General features: G+C 35.5%; 1 protein-coding gene across 2 annotated transcripts in view; it reads right to left on the reverse strand.

Moving 5' to 3' along the window:
- Positions 1–19,829, reverse strand: part of Letm1 (Leucine zipper and EF-hand containing transmembrane protein 1) — a 213,599-nt gene that overhangs the window by 162,647 nt on the left and 31,123 nt on the right. The window contains exon 2 of one of the 2 annotated variants that reach the window (XM_090414927.1): positions 8,349–8,482. The exons of the other annotated variant lie outside the window; for it this stretch is intronic. The gene's annotated coding sequence lies outside the window, so the exon portion shown is untranslated. The remainder of the gene's footprint in view (positions 1–8,348; positions 8,483–19,829) is intronic. 2 annotated transcript variants of the gene reach the window in all.

Consider the following 19,829-nt stretch of genomic DNA (forward strand, 5'->3'; position numbering starts at 1 on the left):
TCTGATGGGAGTTTTCTATCACCATGCTGACACTTCTTGTTTACCATTTAGCAGTCTTTCAAAGTAATTACTCTAGACACTTAGAATATCTTTATCTTCACTCTAATTCCTTTTACAATACTTTTTCTTCCATTTCTAAGCTTCTTCAACAACCTCCAGAATATTTTACTATCTTCCTGATATTTATTTTCTATGTTCTTACCAAAGTCTTCCCACGACCATTGTTTAGCTAGTTTTACACAGTGCTTCAGTTTCTTACATTTTGCTCAGTATTTTCTAAGAGCACACGCTGACTTACTTGCCAGGAATTTTCCATATGCTTTGTTATTTTAATTGACTGCCTCTTTAACTTCCTGAGTCCACCATGGAGTTCTCATTTTTCTATCCTTACAGCCTCACCACATGCCTCTCTGGATGAATCAATGTTTTCTTCAGGATTTGCCACTGCTAAGTCTACAGTTCATCTCTGAAAGTGGTGAAGACTCAGCAGTGGCAAATAAACAAAACATATTGAACAGACTCTTCTGTTTAATATGAAATTCAATTTTATCCTGCTCAAAACTGGGAGTATGTAATTAATATCCTTTAATTAATGCCTCATTAAAATTAACATTGAAGCCTAGTCATTACAAAGGGACTGTTTCATCATCATAAATAGCTTAGCTTTTTTTTTTCTTTCTAATTTCATACATTTAAATTTAATCTCTGTTTGTTATAATTATTTAGCAATGAGACCAATAGTCACATTAATTGTTTATCTTAAATTCCCATTGCTCTGGTGATGCTAGTGTGACATTACAAAATATTAGCTTTATTTTAGCTTAATATTAAGTTTTATACTTAAGTCATTAATAAAAATAATTAAAGTTGTCTATTAATTAAATCTTTTGTAATAATAGATACAATATGTTAGTGCCAGGAGAGGTTAGAGATGTCAGTCACTCCAACAAAAATATAATATAATATGATCTTCCCAAGAGATGAGTATCATCAAAAGATAGGGGAAGAGCTCTGTGGTTCCACAAAGATCTTATCAGAAATAAGCCAGTTATTCTCCAAAAAAGAAAGCTTCACTTATCAGATGAATTACTTCTTTATTGTCATCATCGACAAACCAGGAAAATAAATCTGGAAACCAAGAGCTTCAAGCATCCCATATTTTGGACTTCATAAAATAAAATAAATTCTCCAATGCTTTTTATTTCTCAAAGGGAACATGCAGAGCTCTTTTAACCTTAACTAACTTTTGGAAGTTCACTGGGCAGTAGGTCTCCATCCTTAGCCATCACTTACATTTGAAACCAAAGCTATCCAAGGATATTTGGTGGGGAGGGGGGAGGGGAAGAGAACTGGTCCTAAACTGTAACAGGCATGTATTACAGTCTGAAATGGTGCAAGTTCTATGGTCAATTTTCTTTTTGAGTTGCTGGTTAAAAACTTGAGTTTACAACCAAAAACACTACTTGCCTGTGCCAAAGATCAACGAAGGCTGAGAAAAGGTCTAGAATAAGTGTTCTTCTAGTTGAAAATAATCACCTCCCATCTAAAGACTCAGACATTCATACCACACTGGGATTTGAACCCTCAGTCTCTTGGCTGGAAAGTAGATATTTATTCACTCAGCTAAGCCATCAAATCTCTAGGTAACTTTCCATATTTCTGTTTTTCTAATTTTTCTTTCCCACTATTAAATATATTAACATCTGAATAATTTTTTAAAAAGGTAATTACTCCAAATATTCAAGATTTCTTATCTTCATTTTACACAACCTTTGTAATCTTTGATTCCTTCCTCATTGCATTTCCTTTTTTTTTTTTTTTTTTTAATTCTAATCATTTTCACACTGAAAGACAACCTAAAATTAATGAAGTAAAATAAAATTAATTTTTAAAAAAGTTGAATACTGACTAGGTCTTGATACATTTTGGACTGAAAAACACTGATGAAGGATTATTTAAGCAGCGGCTGTAATATATCTCTAAAATGTAGCCTGTGACTGCTGCCAATGTAGCAGCAGTCACAGACTGCCTTTCCGTTGAAACATCATTATTAAACTTTATGCATTTTTGCCAACTTATGTTTAATTCCTATATAAATAATGCAAATCAGTTTCTGTAGATAACAGAAAAATGGCAGTAATATGATGTTAAACATTTTCAACAGTCTATAACTTTTGGCAAATAATGATAATGCAAGAAATATTATATTATACTAATCAAGTGCTTTGTTATTATTCTGAATATTTATAATGAATAATAAATTTGATTATGAATGGTACTGCTGATTCAATGTACTTGCTTTTTTATAAATGATAACTGTAGCCAAGTTATTTTGCTTGGTGAGAAAGTATTGAGAGTCAGGAAATAAAATTATGATGGGGGAATGGTGAGAATCTGTGTGTAAGAGCAACAATGTTACGTAACTGTTTTAATAATGGGAATGGGCATTGTCTTGGAAATGATTATGAGGAGAGAATGATTTCGATTTTGTGTTCGTCAGGTTCAGATTTATCAAGCACATGCAAAGATGTCTGGATAAATAAGATACTAGATAAAAATAAAGATCTGCAAGTTCTCCAACTGTGTCACACAGACTACAGACAAAAAAAAAAAAAAAAACGTAGGTTGTTTTATTATGTATGTAATAAACGCTCGGAGTATCAGAAGAAAGGGATAGAGTTTTATAACATAAATTGAAAGCCAAACGGCTATTTTTCTGGCATCCTTAATAATAATTAAGGGGATACAAATCCCTTGTTGTTCAACTGCCAGTAACAAAACTCTAAGATCGAGAACTACGAATCTATGAGTTTCATATATACCGAAAAACTATCGGTGAATCCAAGTGTAAATGACCACTTGGTAGTACAACATCAAGGCAACTCAAAGCAAAGGTGAAGCAAACTTCCTCACTATCCTTGATATTCTCTCATAATGTAAAAAACACAGCCCCTAGGGGATGTAATACTGTAATTACATTATGAGGAGAGGTCACTACCCAGACCAGTTTCAACCTTTTTTGAGGTCTCATCAGTGAGTAGGTAGACCTAGAAGATAACAAGGTTTAAGTGAAAAGAACTTACATACCTTTACTATGCGAATACCATAAAGGTGTGTTTGTATATTATAACATAAATTGAAAGCCAAACGGCTATTTTTCTGGCATCCTTAATAATAATTAAGGGGATACAAATCCCTTGTTGTTTAATTCCCAGTAAGCAAAACTCTAAGATCGAGAACTACGAATCTATGAGTTTCATATATACCGAAAAACTATTGGTGAATCCAAGTGTAAATGACCACTTGGTAGTACAACACCAAGGCAACTCGAATGTAACGTGTTTTTACATTATGAGAAAATATCAAGGATAGTGAGGGAGCTTGCTCCACCTTTGCTTCAAGTTGCCTTGGTGTTGTACTACTAAGTGGTCATTTACACTTGGATTCGCCGATAGTTTTTCGGTATACATGAAACTCATAGATTCATAGTTCTCGATCTTAGAGTTTTGCTTACTGGCAGTTGAACAACAAGGGATTTGTATCCCCTTAATTATTAGGGATAGCGTTTGTTGCCTTGGTCAATATGTTGGTAACTCAGATTGTAGGCAACAAACTCTTGCTTCATAGGATGTGTAATCTTATCAAGCAAGAGATTTATAAGAAAATGCTGATGTGGTAGGAATACTGTGTGCATAAGGATGATGCCTGCTATGAAAATTATAAGCAGCAGGCCAGAAGAGTCACAACTGTTGTACAGAAAGCTAAGTGACCATGAAAAGTAAGTGGCTCTGCAAGCTAAAGACAACCCCAAAGAATTCTATCCTTATGCTGCAAGTAAAAGAAAGAATGAATATGAAAGAATAACTCTACTGAATGCAGATAGTGTGAGGGTGACAAGTGCAGAAGAGATTATGCATGTCCATTATGCTAAAAGCTGGTGTATGCAGCATTGAGCTCATTCCTACCTCTTCACCAGATGAAGAACTTATGTATATGAGAAGATATTAGAGCTATTGCACAAACTGAATAAAAATTCAGCAACAGGGACTGATGGATATCAGCATGGGTGCTAAAAGAGTGTTCAGCTGAATTGACTATTCCTTTGACCAGGCTATATAATTTGAGTCTCAGAACAGTGAAACAGTGAAGATTCTGCAGGAATGTAAGGTAATCCCATTGCACAAGGGTGGTGCAAAAACCGATGTATCCAACTATCAACCAATCAGCATCTCAGGAGTGGTGATGAAAATTTTGGAAAAGTTTGTTAGGGCTCGTATTCAGAAATGAGTTGAAAGAGAATCTCTACTTTGCAATGAACAGCATGGGTTTGCAAAGGGAAGGTCAGGTTTTGGACACCATGATACATTTGGATTTTGCTAAGGCTTTTGACAGAATACAGCATGGAAGAGAATGTTGCATATATTGTTGCATTATAAAATATCAGCTTGGATAAGAGGATGGCTGACTGACAGATATCAAAAAGTGGTACATGACAGATGCGAGTCTGCAAAATTTAAGGTAACCAGTGGTGTACCACAAGCATCAGTCATTGGTCCCCTGTTATTCAATCTGTACATTAATGACATTGGGAAGGATCTGACAGGCAACAAAAAGCTATTTGCTGATGATACAAATATAGGTAGGGTAATTAGGAATGCTGCTGATATGCAGTACTTGCAGAATGATTTAAATAGGTTGGAATTGTGAGTATGTGAGAAAATGGATGTCAGTAAATGTAAAGTCATGCACTTTGGCATGATTAGATATCCAATGTCATATATTGGTGGGATCATGCTAGAAGAAATTGATCAGGCTAGGGATCTTGGAGTTATTTAGTAGACAGGAAGTTGAAGTTCAATGGCCATGTAGAAAAGGTTGCAAATACAACTCAGAGGATAATTGCAATGCTGAAATGAACTTTGACATGTAAAGATAAGGATGTCATTTTGCCTCTTTACAAGACCTTGATAAAACCTCACTTGGACTTTTGTGCACCAGTCTAGTCTCCTGGTTTCCATGGTAATTCTGATACAGTGTACAGAGTACAAAGGAGAGTGATAAAAATGATATCAGGATTGTGAAATACTGATTATGAAAATAGATTGAGAATTTGTAAACTGCAGACACTAGCAAACAGGAGATAGCTGGGTGATATGATGGGGAAAGGATGAGAAGACATCCTTGGAAGTTGATTATCACTTCATGATAATCAAAAAAAGGGTGAGATCTAGATTTTTTTCTCATACAGTGGTATGAGAGATAAAAATCTAGATCCTGGATGTAAAACAAGTATGACAGATGGTGTATATGACCTCCCTTAATTAGTTCCCGACTCCCTGAAGGTTTCTCTTAATAATAATCTACTAGCCATGAGTGACCCAACGGTCCATTTAGGACTACGAGAGAGAATAATAATAATAATGATGATAATTATTTACCCAAGCAGGAGTGAGCAAAAGTTTGCTTGTATCTTCATGACTAGGCTACCTGTATGTAGAGGCAGTTAATTTCACATCAAATTGCCTCAATAATGTCCATAATGTGCAGCACATCCAAAAGGATGTGATCCTACATGTCTGAAAAGGAAGTACCAAGGCAATCTGATTTGAAGTCAACTTTCAAAATATAAGTAGCCAAGTCATGAAGATACTTCATGTGCAAAGTTTTTTTATAGTCAAACTTGGATAAAGAACAAAAAATAATAATATATTTTTTGATAGTTGTGTGTAGGCTTGTGTAGTCCTATGAAAATGACGTTTACATCCATAACACTAGGCTCCCTGAAAAAAGACTGTTCTAAGTATAATTCTAGTCAACAAGTAGAGGAACTTTTTCTAATCCTTTCTTCAACTGGTTCTCATGGTCAAGCAGGTTTTTTTTATGCCAGAATCTTGGGTTTTAGATCCTATAAACTCAAGAAAATCGACTGTGGAACATACAATATTTCAGACAATAATGTATATGACCATGAGATGGCAGTAAGTGTTTATCATGCTCTCTTTATCGGATGATGTTTAATAACACTGAGCTAGCTATCTCTGATTGGCTAAAGGTGGTGAATGACTGTCTCTCAGTCTGCAAAAAGTTAAATGGGCTAAAACGGCCACACCTATGACCGGGGAATAAAAGCATTACCATAAGGCTCATCCAACTAGAATAATTTGGATGTTGATTTACTGTTTTCATCCTTCTGATCTAAACATCTGCACTGAATGCAGCATCCAAACAATTCTTACAGTCATAGAAGTTTACATCCTTCCATTTTAAATTCCCATCCATCTTATGTGAGAATATTAAGATGAGACTCCATCATATCCTAAACAAATACTAAAATATAAAATATATCCATCCAATATACAAAAAAGGATATTGGATGGATAATGAGACCGGAACAGACTAATATGATCTATACCCGTATTTAGTGTTATGATAATGATGAATCCATCATCATCATCATGCAACCGACTTCATCAAAATCTTAAGCTTACTTTCCTACCTATATTCAAAAACTTGCAATAGTTGCCAACAAATAATTAACATCAAAAACTGATTTTCAAGGGACAAAAGTAGGAAAGTTGTAATATTTTCAAAGGACAATCTAGCTTTCTGGTCCTGATTCTAACACTTTTACATCCACAAGAGTCTGATGCATTATTGACCATGGGAAAACAAATCTTCACTTTTTATTTCAACTCCTGCACTGGCAATCACAGATATTTCATTGTCACTGGTCATCAAAATTGGCATCAATAAGTCTCTGACTCCTCTAAATCTGTTAAGATATGCAGCAACTAGTTACCATCCAACCAGAGAATGAAGTTTTCTTCCTCTCCATTCAGCTCTTCTGCTATTGTCCTTTTAAAAATTTTCTTCTTGATCCTGTTATCCACAATACTAGTGCACTACAAGATGAATAACTTTTTGTGTTTGGGATTAAAAAAAAAAAAAAAACTGAACTTAAATTCGACTTACTTTATACACACAACAAACATTTATTAGCAGTACTCCTATATGTGATATTGCATTAATAAGGATACACCACAAATATCAAGCAACACATTACAATATATTTTTGAAATAACATTTGGTAAGATCCATAATTTAATAGCTTTTGATGGAGTATGACTGTAGATTAGAATTATGACAAGTTTATCAAGAACAGTCTAATAGCTAACAAAAAAACAGCTAGTTAAATGAATCTGACTGGAAAACAATGGCTGATATCTAAGATCAAAGTAGGATGAAGAAAACCATACACCATCAAACAAAAAATATGACACAATGAAGCTAAATTAGGTTACAACTGCAGCTATTCACTCCATATATCAGCCTATAGTATACATAACTCCTATTAGCATAAAAATGCCAACAGTGGAGTGAAGAACACTGAAACTGGTTTGCTAAAATAAAGGTCAACTTGTCACTTTCCAATGTGGACAATATCCACTCCCAACCGGCTGTGAGGTCAAATCTCATCATAGATATAGCTGTTTGTAATTGTCTTGGGTGGCAGATGAATTTCATTGCCCAGCATTGTGAGATTACCACCATGCTTAATGTACACTTCAAACGGCTTGAAAAAGTTTCATGTTTGGTCCTCTAGAGCAGCTAGATTATTTCATCCTCAGCCTACTCATGGTACTAATATATTATAAGTTTATAACTTTTCATGGGTGAGATTTAGATAAAAAAATAATTCAATGAAACTTGTTTTATCATGCTGATAGAAGGGCCAAAACATTGAGAAAGCAGCTAGGAGAGGTAGTTCTGGAACATTTTTTTCACAACACAAAAGTAAACAATGTTTGAATGCAGTATTTTATGTGAACACTTTTGTAGAAAATGTGCACCCTTTCATGCTGAACACTTATTCATATTGTGCTGGCTACTTCCAGCATGATAATGAAGCCAGTCACAGGAGAAAATAAAGGAACATAACAGTGATTCCTCTCTGCCTTCCTTGACCTGAACTTCACCAAACAACTAACAACTACAGAATGGTGCACAACAAACATTCAGTTGAAGTAATTTCTCTCTCTCCACAGGCTCACAACTAAAAGATGCACTGGGAGAATGGAAAAGCATTCCTGCAAATGCTTCTCTCTGTCTCTCGCTCTTCCCCCAATGCTATCTCCCCTCACATAGAATTAATGCAAGGCAAATGTAGCACTTTTAAAGACTAAATTATAAGTTATATTTGTTTTTAAGAAATTACCACACAACATAAAAGAATTTATTACTAACTGATAAGTTTGTTAAAAAAAGGGTTGGAAACTTAAAATGAAATGTTTTTTTTTTCCTACTGTCTAATTTATTTCTTAGTTATTTGACTGAGACTCCTAATTTACCTTTGTAGGTGCGCTTTACAAAATAGCTGCATATTAAACATAGCTGCTCTGGCTGGACAGATTTTGGTGAAATTTGGTATTTGGAATCTTTGCTATATCTCCATGGCTGAGTAGTTTTGCCATGCATCACTTTCCTGGGGAAGAGATCTAGGTCAGTGCTTCTCACTTTTGAAATTATGGACCGGTACGAAGCTTCAGAAAAACTGCTGCGGACCGGTCCCTAATACTTAAAAATACAACAAATTCTATAATATAGATTTGGTTAATAAACAGATTTGTGGAACGCTCCAAAAATATATCACGTGACAAAGTATAGTATTATTTTTAAAAAATATTCATAATTCTGGGTGAATGAAGTGAGGTGGAATGCGATAAGATGCTGTCCTGTTAAAAATATCTCAGTACTTGGACAATTACTATACAATAAAACTAGATATACAACAACAATGTACATCATTAAAATTTACCTTTAGGCAAAAATCTATGATTTTAACATTACTGTATGCAATGAATAACAAAAAATAATATCCACTGTTCCATCAATTATGGCTTGTTTAAGGAAATGTTTTTTGTTTGGCAGAAATTAGCAGGATTGAGCTAACACAGTCAGTGAAAGATTAATACTCTCCAGGGTATGCAGCTGTGCAAGTTCATGTGCCATGTGCACAACAATGAAAAGCAGAAAGAATACCACTAATACTCTGAGAAGTGCATCTAGTTTAGTGACCATGTGATTTATCAGTTACTTTCTCTTAACTGGAAATGCTATGATTTTCACAATGTTTGCTAGGTGCCAAAGTAACATTAAAATCTGCCAATCAAGTATTCACTTATTCGACCAAGAAAAATCGGGAATTAGATATACACACTCTCTCTATATATATACACGTTGCAAAAGCTATGCACAATATTTATGGAGATAATGAAACAGTACACACTGATCAGTGTTATCTGCTCAACAGTATGGAGTGAGCCTACAGACTATTCAAGTGATTGCTTTATACATTTAGCAAACATCCCTGACTTTTCTGCAAAGTTAAAACATGCGATAAAATACTCATTGTCAGCCCAAATGACTATGGATGAAAAGACAACTCTACTGGTGGAGATGAAAGTGCAGAATCATGCATTCATAAACTAGATCCAGATTTTCAGCCATCAGCTATGCAAGCACCTCATCTGATAACCCTAGCAGAGTTGAACAATCAAATGAGAGATCTGAATCTTAACAAAACACGAAATCAAATCTTCAAGTCTAAACCAAGGAACCTCCTCAAAGAGCATAAAATAGCCTCATTTCAAAAGCATTAGCAAAAGTTAATCTCGTCCCTTCTCTGATTTGTGACCTTCTATTTCCCAATGATGTTAATGGAAATACTAGAGAGAAAACAAGATCCAAATAGGTGGCTTGTGTTTATAGATGCATCAAAGCTTGGTTTCTATACTATAAATAAATATCCCTTTGTTCCAGTAGCGTGATGAAAGAATTTTATGAGAATGTCTTTCTTAAATACATTAATTACAATAAATATAAGTGGAACATATGCAGTGAATTCAAATGAAAGGCACTATTAATAAGCATGCAGCTAGACTTCATGAAATGTTTTTTTTTTCACTTATTATTATTGAAGTAGGAGGATAGTCAACCTAAAGAATGCCATTACAAGATTAAACAATGGCCAGAGAAGAAAAACATTTCACATTCTCCCCTTGTGACGTCTGAAAAAGTTCTCTTGACAGTGAACTAATATTAAACTCTATGAAAAATTTCAATAAGGCTTTAAATTGAAATGGTGATGGTATCCAGTTTTTAAAGGAGAAGTTCCTAAATAACTAATGCAAAAATATAAATGATATTTTCAATGGCCCATAAATTTATGCACTTATGAAGAACAGTTCTTTTGATATCTTAAGTAATTATGAAATGCAACATGGAAATTTTTCAAATGCTGTTAGTCAAATTTTTTAGGGTCTGTTAAAAGGAATATTTACAAAGTCACTGTATAAGATATGCCAGACTTACAAGGCAATGGAATGCAACATATCATTAAAGATTCACTAGCTGTGTTTATATTTGAATTTCTTTCTTCCTAACTTGGGTGCTATCAGTAAAAACATGGCAAATAATTCCACCAGAATGTTCCTTGTATGGTCCATGCAAGTGGAACTCCAGTATACTTGATAATATTTTCTGGTTTTTAAACAAGGAAATACCAGCTATTAAGATTTCAAGGTAGACTTTTTTTTAGACTAAATAAATTGACTAATATGTATGTTATAGGTTCATATGAAATACAATTAGCATGTCATTACTGATGACAGGCATGACTAGCGATAATAAATCCATATTCAAATTCCTTACACAAAAATTAATCTAACTCACCTACTTTTGCAAAGACAAAATAAAATTTTTTCATTTATTATGCAATGTAATAAATACAGATCTTACCTGAAAAAACTAATTGTGCTTAATGTAATGTATATTTCAGGTTAGCACAGCATAGCCAATCTCTGAACTGTTTCATATTTTTTGTGAAATATGTTGTGATTTACAATGATTATAAATATGATATGCAATCATAAATGCAAAATTCACCGAATAAAATTTTAATAAATATAACTTATTATAAAAAAATAATTATAGTTTTGCATTCGTTGGGTGTAGTAGTATGGCAATACTTGCTAATACTTTATAGTCATCCATAGAGCATGAGTCATGAAACAGCAAAGTGTTTTTTGTAATGATAAATTATAAATTTACTTAAATATAAAGCGCTAATAAGCTTCATTTCGGCGATATAAACAATATTTTAAATTAAGGGGATATAAAATCCACATTGTTTTAAAACCGAATAAGAAACTCAAAGATTGGAATCAGAGAGTTTCATGCCGAATATAGTAAACTATAAAGTATCGGCGATCACTAGCGTGAGCTAATGCAAGTGACCCTAGTACGTAGTACAATATCGGACAACTCGTTGCAAAGGTGGGGAAAGTTCAGATCGCTATTCTTAGGTATTTTCCATAATGTAAAAACACATTTCCTAGGAAATGCATGCTGTTATTACATTATAGAGAGAGAGGTCACTACCCAGACCGGTTTCAGCCTTTTTTGAGGCTTCATCAGTGATTGCATTAGCTCATGCTAGTGATCGCCGATACTTTATAGTTTACTATATTCGGCATGAAACTCTCTGATTCCAATCTTTGAGTTTCTTATTCGGTTTTAAAACAATGTGGATTTTATATCCCCTTAATTTAAAATATTGTTTATATCGCCGAAATGAAGCTTATTAGCTCTTTATATTTAAGTAACTTAATGGTTGCACCTTCTTCGGAAACTCGTATAGCAGAGTATATAAGTTCTTTTCGCTACACACTTTGGTATAATGGTCTAGCTACTCACTGATGAAGCCTCAAAAAAGGCTGAAACCGGTCTGGGTAGTGACCTCCCTCCATAATGTAATAACAGCATGCATTTCCTAGGAAATGTGTTTTTACATTATGGAAAATACTAAGAATAGCGATCTGAACTTTCCCCACCTTTGCAACGAGTTGTCCGATATTGTACTACGTACTAGGGTAACTTGCATTAGCTCATGCTAGTGATCGCCGATACTTTATAGTTTACTATATTCGGCATGAAACTCTCTGATTCCAATCTTTGAGTTTCTTATTCGGTTTTAAAACAATGTGGATTTTATATCCCCTTAATTTAAAATATAAATTTACTGTTCTCTACCATTTAAAAAAATTAGTCTAAAAGTTTAAAATAATTAAAAAAACCTTCAAGTTTGATGTTCCTCTCTTTAGTTGGTTCTCTGCTGAATGGCAATGACTTAAGATTATGAGAGGCAGAAGAAAAAAACTGATGCAGTACAGATTGCACATCCTATCATGATCCTACAAAAATTATATTAAAAAGAAGAAATTCTGCTTTTCATACAATATGCAAAAGCTGGAAAAAAAAAAAAATGTTACAGAAGGTATATAAGAAGAAAGATGACTAACTCACTAGTGAACAGTACAAGGAACAGGCAAAAAAAGGTAACCAGCATGGCAAGGAAGGTAAAATCAGATTATGAGAATTTAGCTGAGCAGGTGAAAGGAAATCCAAAGAGTTTTTAATTATGTATCAGGTAGGAGGAAGAACGACTGTGAAAGGATAACTTCAATGAGTTCAGATGATATAGGTAACAGAGGCAGACAAAATTGTTGAGCTACTGATCGACCATTTTGCAAGGTATGTTAAGTAAAAATATTGTTATGGCAGAAGTGACAGAAACTGATGTGAGAACAGATGTTGAGGAATTGGTGGTACTTGGGATATTGCAGAATATGAATGCAAACACAGCTGTTGAATTGGATGGGATATCAGCTCACATTTTACGGGAATGTGCAGAGAATTTGCTATGCCGTTGACTGGGCTGTTTAATCCAAGTCTCACCTCTGGCAAAGTCCCAAGAGAGTGGAAGGAGGGCAAAATAATTCCTTTACATAAAGGAAAATCTATGCCTGTGGTATCAAATTATGGACCAATCAGTATCTCAGGAGTGGTGATGGCAAAAGTAAAGGAAAAGTTGATCAAAAAAAGAATTCAGGAATTGGTGGATAAGAATATGACACTTATGAGAAGAGTAGTATGGCTTTGTGAAGGGTCGATCATGCCTTAGTAATCTACTGACGTTTTTGTACTAGGGTGACAGCTGAGTTTGATATGATACTGCTGGATTTTTCGAAGGCATTTGAGAGAATACCATATGGAACTCTGTTACACAAACTGCAACAAATGGGGATGGATAGGAAACTGGTAATATGAATATAAGAGCAGCTGATGGACAGATACAAAAAAGAAGTAGATAGAGGAACAGAATCCAGAAGGTGACTAGAAATGTGCTGCAGGGCTCTGTTCTTGGACCACTGCTGTTTAATTTGTACATAAATGACAGGAAATAATTTGAATGGAGATATGAGGGTTCTTTGAAAAGCTTGGTAAATTTCCAATAGAGACGGCGACACAATTCGTTCATTCGGACCAGTATCAGCACATATCTTTTTCATGACCCCTGGCAAAAATTTTAGCCAAGTGCAGCACATAGTTCTCGTTTCGCAAACATTTAAAATGACTGTGTTTGCATTTTTCATAAAGATGAAGAAAAACGAGTTTCGTAGAGTGATAAAACACTTTTATTTGAAGAAGTGGAGGCCCGTGCAGATCAAAGCCGAGTTAGATGCAGTTCATGAGGACTCTGCACCAGCATTAAAGACTATTTATTTTTTGGATAAATGAATTTAAACGTGGTCTTAAGTCCATCAAAGATGAAGTATGCTCTGGACACCTGACTGTGGTCACTACGAAGGAAATGATTGACAAAATCCATGGTATCGTGATGGAAGACAGCCAAGTGAAAGTGCATGAGATTGTAGGCATCTCAACTGAATGGGTGTATAATATCCTGCACGAAAAGTTGCACATGAAAAAGTTGTGCGCACGATGGGTGCCACGATTGTTGACTGTCGATCAAAAACGCACGCAAAAAGACATTTCAACACAGTGTTTGGCGATGTTTAATCGCAATTTGCAGGATTTTTTGCATCGATTTGTGATTGTAGACGAAACTTGGATCCACCACTACACACTTGAGTCCAAGCAGCAGTCAAAATAGTGGATAATGCCCTGTGAAAGAGCACCGAAAAAAAGCGAAGACCGTTTTGTCAGCTGGGAAGGTGATGGCCACTGTTTTTTGGGATTCCCAAGGAGTTATATGATAGACTATTTGGAGAAAAGGGTAAGACAATAACAGGAGTATATTATGCGTCATTATTGGATCATTTAAAAGAAGAACTACTAAAGAAAAAACGGCCAAGATTGGTCCACAAAAAAAAGTGCTTTTTCATCTTTCGCCATTCCACATATCGGCCATCGCAATGGCGAAATGGAATGAATTGATGTTCGAATTTTCCACTCACCGTATTTTCCAGACTTGGTCCCATGTGACTTCCTCTTGTTCCCAAACTTAAAAAATTTGGCTTGGTGGGAAAAAACTTTCTTCAAACGAGGATGTCATCAAGGTTGTCAATGACTATTTTGCACAATTTGATAAATCCTACTTTTTAGATGGGATGAAAAAATTGGAAACTTGCTAGATCAAATGTGTAGCCCTCGATGAAGATTATTTTGAGAAATAAAGGTGATTTTTTCCAAAAAAAATGTGTTTAACTTATTTTTGTTACCAAACTTTTCAAACAATCCTTGTACACAGTTATTTGCTCATGATGGAAAGGTGGGTAAGATAATAGTTAATCAAGGCGATGTAGTGAGCTTGCAGGATGATTTAAGTAGGCTGACCAGTATGGGCAAAACATAATGGATGTCAATTTAATGTGGAAAAGTGTCAAGTTATGCATTTTGGGATATAATGATTACAAGCTGTGCACGACAGTGAGGGAACTACACTCCAAGAAACTGAAGTAGTCATGGATTTGCAGAGAGAAAATAGAGTTCAAGTTTAGAGGGCATATTGCTAAAGTAACCAGGATAGCTCACAGGATTACTTGGTTATTGAAGAACACACTAACAAACAGAGATAAGTTATTTCTCTTTATAAAGCCATGATACAACCACATCTGGATTACTGTGCTCGGATCTGGTCACCTGGGTTTCTTGGAGATCCAGAAGCAAGTAATCAAGATGGTGAGTAGTCAGCTGTGGATTGCAAAAGTTGGAGGATAGGCAAAAAAGGGGAAATGTGATAGAAACATTTAAGTTACTTAAATGATTTTATAGGATTGACAGAAAGGAAATATTTTAGCACTTGGCTAGCTGGGGGGGGAGGCAGAACAAGCGGTCAGCACTAGAGAGTGTGGTTAGCAAGAGCACGAGGACTAGATTCTTTGCTTAGAGAATGGTGAATGAATGGAATGGGTTGCCTGAGTCAGTTGTGAGTGCTTTGTCTGTTAATGATTTCACAGAGAGGTACAAAAGATATTTTGTTGATAATTTGGGTCTCCCACAATGAGCTTTAGGACTCCATGGAGGTGCTCTTGCAATAATAAAAATTAATATTATTTCTAGTGATAAATTGATATTTTTGAAATGAAAAGCTGCTTTTTTCTGTTTTAATAACAACATGAAATTCTGAAATTAAGAAAATACAAGAATACTGTCCTAATTCAAAATTTTTTCCAGTTTAAACAGTTTTTAAAATGAGTATCTATGGGAAATCGTAACACTTAATTATAGTATTTAAAAAAAAGTGAAATCATTAATATATGTATTTGTATGTTTTGCAGAAGTTGAAAAATAAGATGCTATGTTCATGAAATGCAACTAGCAACAGCATCTAATATTCAATTCAATGACTAGTAGTATTAAATACTATTCAATATTACTAGTCTACTGTAGTTTTTGAGCACGTTGACAAAAGTATCAAGACTCAAGTTCACAACAGAAAGCAGATTCAAAAGAAAAGAACCTGTTTACAAATATGACACCACTTTTTCTGCATTAGTTTTTAATTTTAATTTTGATTGCTCAATAAACCTCTTTACCTTCTGAAAAATTTTTATCTATCATTAAGCAATGTCCTTTGTTACATAACACACCAGATAACTAATCAAATTACAGTACAACATAATAACCCATTTATGCCTAATTCTTGTTGATAAGCTTATACATTGGTAACACTTGACTATTAAATTATTTCAGGAAATTACCAGTTAAAACCAGTTAACTACAACCCCCCTCCTTCATAACAAAGATTAAATCCATCACCATTCTTTACATCTGAGTGACCCCTGAAAAGTTAACCAAAATCCTAAAGAAATATGACCTGACAACCTGCTACAAACCATATAAGAAATTGGCATCCCTTATCCACTCCACCAAAGACCAGCCACTTCCCTTAAACCTCCCTGGAGTATACCAGGTCCCTTGCAGCTGTCAACTGTCCTACTATGGCCAAACAGACAGGACAGCTAATATCAGAATATCCAAACATAAAGATTACATCTGGTTTCACCAATATAGCCATTCGGGGCTTGCGGACCATGCTCTGGATATCCGCCACAGAATACGATAGAAGAAAGCCACTTTACTACACTGCAGCAAATATAAATACAAAAGATTGTTCATGGAATTAGCCTCAGCTCTAAAAATCTTCCCAAACCATAACAAATTTGGGTGCATGAGACTGCCACAAATTTGGGAAGCTTGCATCATGAGAACTTCAGCCCAACAGCCAAGACAATGTAATTTAGCCCAGCTAGTGGGGGGGGAGCACCTTTAGGACTCTAGGAACAACGATAGTTACTCTCTTCGGCATCATTTGCTCGTTGTTAGTGCCTGCATGCACTTATCATAGTTTTTATGTTGCCATGAAGATGACAATGTAATATTGCCAAAATATAGGAAGTATTGATTAAAGTTTTCTTTTAATTAATATTTAGTATATGTCGTAATTTCCTGAAATAATTTAATAATCATTTATGCCAAGCATCCTTTATACAGTCTGCCTAAAAAAAAATATTTATAGAAAATGTGTTTCTATAATTTCTATTGTGGAGATAGTATGCATAAACAAATTGATGAAATGAGTGGAAGGAAGGTAATTATTATGGGGGATTTCAACTATGGTAACATTGACTAGAAGGAGGAGAGGATACATGTGAGGAAGGAACTGGATTTTATACAGTTACTAAGAACTATCTGAGACAGCATGTAATAGAAAATACTAGGGGTCTGAGAGTGCTTGACCTGGTAATAGCATCTGAGAATTTGACTGTAATGAATATGACCATGTTGCCACCTATTGGTGAGAGTGATCATAAGGTCTTGGTCTTGACCTGGGAGGTGGCTAAAGGTGTAGAATTTTCGATTAAGACAGGGTACATGTGGAATTACTGTGCTGGCAAGTATGACAAGCTTAGGAGATTGCTTGGTTCAGTGGCATGGCATGTAAAACTGCAAGGGCTGGATGTCGATAGAGCATGAGAAATGGTCAAGGAGCATTTGCAGGAGGTTATGGCTGATTGTATACCTAGGGTCCGAATAGTAAAACAAGTAGGGGTTAAATGGATGAATAACACCATTAAGCTTGAGCTGCAAAAAAAGAAACAACTGTGGAGGGAATTTAAAGAGAAAGGTGACCTGCAGGCACATGAACGGTATAAAGCGAAGCCAGAAGGGTAACAAGTGTGATAAGAAAAGCAAAAGTGGATTATGAAAGGAAACTAGCTATGCAAGCTAAAGAGAATCCCAAACAGTTCTTTCAATATGCTTCAAGTAAAAGAAAAACTATACACGGCAGAATGATTTTAAGGAATGCCGATGCCAAGGAGGTCACTGAATCAGTTGATATAGTGGAATTACTGAGTGAGCACTTTGCAAGAATATATCATCCAGGTGGTGACATTGAAAGAATGAAGGAACCATTAGTTTATACAGGAATTGTGATGAATAAAGTGAAGGTGAATAGTCTATTACAGAACCTTAATGTGAATACATCTGTGGGATTGGACGGTATACCAGCACAGGTCTTATGTGAAGCGGCTAAAGAATTATCAGTGCCCTTAACAATGTTGTTTAATCTGAGTCTTGGATCTGGTTTAGTCCCGAAGGTGTGGAAAGAAGGAAAAATAGTTCCACTGCATAAAGGAGGATCCAAGACTACTGTTGCAAATTACCGACCGATCAGCATATCAGGAGTCGTTGTCAAGGTCTTGGAGAAAGTAGTCAAGGGAAAAATACAAGAATGGATTCATGAAAATGAGATACTGTATGGGGGAGGAGAGCATGGCTTTGAAGGGTAGATCATGCCTTAGTAACTTGCTCAAGTTTTATAACACAGTGATGGCTGAACTGGATAAGAGTAATGGGTTTACAGTGATACTGCTGGATCTGGCTAAGGCCTTTGACAGGATACCACATGGAATTCTAATCCATAAACTGCAATGGATAAAGACATATGAGAATGGATAAAGGGTTGGTGAGATGGATAGGAGGGTGGTTGATGGAGAGATATCAGAGAGTTTATTCAGGAGTAGAGTCCAAAAGACGGCCTGTGACTAGTGGTGTGCTGCAGGGTTCTGTTCTTGGACCACTGCTGTTTAATTTGTTCGTTAACAATATAGGGAAGGATCAAAGAGGAACGATTCATTTGTTCGTTGATGATGCAAAGTTGGGTAGGGCAATAGTGAATGCAGAAGATGTCAAAATCTTGCAGGATGATTTGGATAGATTGGAAGTCTGAGCTAAGGAGAATGGATGTCAATTTAATGTGACAAAATGTAAGGTTATGCATTTTGGGGTGAAAAGATTAGCAGCAGTATAACACATTGGTGAAACTGTACTCCAAGAGATTGATGAGGCCAGGGACTTGGGAGTGTTGGTGGATAGGGAGATGAAGTTTAGGGGGCACATTGCAAAAGTAGCTAAATCAGTTCATCAAATCACTTGTTGCTGAAGAATACTTTGATGAGCAGAGATAAGCAAGTTATTGTTCCTCTGTACCGAGCCTTGATAAGACCTCATCTCGACTACTGTGGCCAAATTTGGTCTCCTAGGTTTCTTCTTGATGGGGAGGAGGTTGAGAGGATCCAGAGGTGAGTGACCAAGATGATAGCAGGTCTATGGAATGAACCTTATGAGAACAGGTTGAAGATTTGTGGGTTGCAGAAATTGGTTGATAGGCGGAAAAGAGGAGTATGATTGAGCCATTCAAATTGCTGAAGGGTTTCTATAGGATTAATTCAGAGGATATTTTTGAGATCAGGACTGCTGGTGGGAGTACTAGGGGACATCTATGGAAGCTGGGCAAGAGTGTGGTTAGTAAGGGTGTTAGAGCTGGGTGCTTTACTTTTAGAGTGGTAAACGAGTGGAATAAACTGCCAGAGTCTGTTGTGGGTGCTATGACAGTGAATGAGTTCAAGGCAAGGCATGATAGATACTGTGAGAATGTCGAATAGTTGTGTGGACATGATATTAGGCCCTCCCTCGATGAGTCTAAGGACTCCTTGGAGTCACCTGTAGTAATAATAATAATATAAATGTCTTCAGAGACTCTAAAGTACCTTTGAAGAAAACACACTTGCTGTTGTGTGTGACATTTAAGAGATAGCTTATTTGAAAAGCACCAACAACAAACTAATTCTCTGAGTTTGGACTATTCACAGAGATAAGTGTTTCGGTATTTGTCAATTCTCAAGTTATCATTTTTTTCATGCTTATTTTAATCAAAATGTATTAAATTTTAACCAGTATAAGTTTATCAAGTAAAATGTGCTTGTGTTATATGCATTTGCAAATCAGTGTCCTATATTTAGGATGCAAGGCATCTGCATAGAAAAATGCCTCATGGCAAGGATATTACAACTTATGATTCTTTCAGTCGACACACATATGCAATATAAGATGTATTCATTCTTACCTATATACATACATACCCATGCATACATTCACACATGTGTACATACATCCCCCCA

This window comes from Typopeltis vanoorti, chromosome 26 (genome assembly GCF_054136105.1).
Source record: "Typopeltis vanoorti isolate ZY-2024b chromosome 26, IOZ_Tvanoo_1.0, whole genome shotgun sequence".
NCBI classification, from domain to species: Eukaryota; Metazoa; Arthropoda; class Arachnida; order Uropygi; family Thelyphonidae; genus Typopeltis; species Typopeltis vanoorti.